This window comes from Tupaia chinensis, unplaced genomic scaffold, assembly GCF_000334495.1.
Source record: "Tupaia chinensis unplaced genomic scaffold, TupChi_1.0 Scaffold000063_1, whole genome shotgun sequence".
In the NCBI taxonomy this organism is placed as follows: domain Eukaryota; kingdom Metazoa; phylum Chordata; class Mammalia; order Scandentia; family Tupaiidae; genus Tupaia; species Tupaia belangeri.
This window is the reverse complement of record NW_006159521.1, coordinates 278584-280793: the sequence shown is the minus strand read 5'-3', so window position 1 is coordinate 280793 and position 2210 is coordinate 278584. Positions and strand designations below refer to the sequence as shown.

At 39.7% G+C, this 2210-nt stretch overlaps 1 protein-coding gene across 1 annotated transcript in view; it reads right to left on the bottom strand.

Moving 5' to 3' along the window:
* The window catches only part of UBAP1L (ubiquitin associated protein 1 like), a 25991-nt gene that overhangs the window by 13452 nt on the left and 10329 nt on the right, over positions 1-2210 (bottom strand). The window lies entirely within an intron of this gene.

Genomic DNA, 2210 nt, shown 5'->3' with positions numbered 1-2210 from the left:
CATGCCATATCCCTTCTCCTCCATTTTCCTCCTAGGATTTTGGGCATGCACACACACATGCTCAGTATAATCTTCAAGCCACAAGGACTGGAACTCAAACTATCATCAGCCATGTGGGAATCCAGTGCCTTAACTACCATGTCACCTACTGGCCCCAAAATGCAAAAAATCTTAACAGCAATAATTCTAGTTAGAATAATACAACACTGCCAAGTTAACTTTATTCTAGACAGGACAGTCTGGCTTAACATTCCAAAATAAACCAATGAGAATAGAGATACATATCAGTAAAGTCAAGATAAAAATTATATAATTTTATCTCCCCAAAGATGCAGAAAAAAATTTTGACAAAATCAATACCCATGTAACTTTTTAAGAGAGATTTTTGCTATAGGGTGTGCACTCACCGGAGAGATAGACAGAGACAGAGAGACAGAAAGAGAGAAATCACCTCCCCAGGGGGTATGGCCATGCTGCAATCCCTTATCTTCCATTCTCTCAGGATTTTGGGCACACATGCACACACGTCTGGGATGAGTTTTAAGCCACCGGATCCGGGACTAAAACTTTGGTTGACTATGTGGTAGTCCAGCAACATAACCATTATGCCATCTGCTGGTCCCAATATCCATAAGATTTTAAAAAACAACAACCAAACTCTTTTAGTATTTTAGGAATAGAAGAAAACTTCCTTAATCTAATAAAGGCTATCTCAAAAACATCTACAGCAAGCAGCCCACTTAATGGTGAAACACTGAAAGATACCCCCATGACTAAACGTGAGACCAGGGTATCCCTACCATTTCTTCTGCTGAACACTGCATGAGGTACTTGCCTGTGCAGAGAGGGAAACCAGTAACAGTATAAAAACTGGAAAGAAACAAAGTCACTATTGTTTGTAGATGACATAATTATAAAGAAAATTTAAGGAGCCAGCAGGGACTGTGGTTGTTAAGACCCTGGATTCCCACATGGTTGACAGCTGTTCGAGTCCCGGACCCAGCAGCTTGAAAATCATGTTGGGCGTGTCCGCGTGCATGCCCAAATTCTCAAGTGGAGAATGGAGGAGAAAGGATTGTGGTGTGGTCATCCCCCAAGGGCATGACTTCTTACTTTCTCTCTCTGTCTCTCTCCAGAGTGCCCTGTGGCAAAAACTTAAAAAAAAAAAAGAAAAGAAGGAAGAAAGAAAAAGAAAATTCAAAATAACCTATTAATAACACTCTTAGAGTTAGGAAGTTCATTTAGCAAGGTCATTGCATACAACATACAAAAATCAATTATATCTCTCTATGTAAACCATAAACTATGTAAGTAGTATTACAAATTTAATTAGAAATTGAAATTAAAATTTTTTTCTCTTTCTCTCTTTTTAAACTTTATTTATTTTTTAAATTTGACCAGAGCAGAACAGAGTGCATGAGAGACAGGAAAAGTGAGAAAGCAAGCTGCCAGTTCCAGGACTTGAACCACAGTCAGCCATGTGGGAACCCAGCACCCTTAACCACCGTAACACCTGCCACAGGATTGACATTTTTAAAAGATATCATTTATATTACTATTAGCTATCTAAGACTAAACCTAACAATTGACATAGACAGATTCCACACAGAAAACTATAAAACATTAGATTAAATGAGGAATACACTATGTAAAACCCAATACTGTAAAGATAATTCTCCCTAAATTGATTTATACCTTCCACGTATCAAAGTCACATCACACTTCTTAGTATTAATTGGCAAGCTAATTCTCAAATTAAATGAAATGCAAAGGGCCAAGTAAAGCCAAGATAATTCTGAATATATAACACTGTAGATTTATAATATATTATTGCATCTTAGGATTTTATTTAAAATCACAGGTCTGCCAAAGCCAGCAGGCGATGTGGTAGTTAAAGTTCTGGACTCTCACATGGCTGACCATGGTTCAAGTCCTAGACCTGGCAGCTTGAAAATCACACTGGGGGGACCAGCAGATGGTGTAATGGCTATGTTGCTGGATCCTCATGTAGTCGACTGCAGTTTGAGTCCTGGACCCAGTGGCTTAAACTCATGCAGGGTGCACGTGCATGCATGCCCCAAGATCCCGAGAGGAGAATGGAGGAGAAGGGATTGTGGCGTGGTCATTGTCCCTAGGGGGTGGTTTCTCGCTTTCTGTCTCTCTGTCTCTCTCTCTGTCTTTCTGGTGAGTGCACGCACCCATAGCAAAAA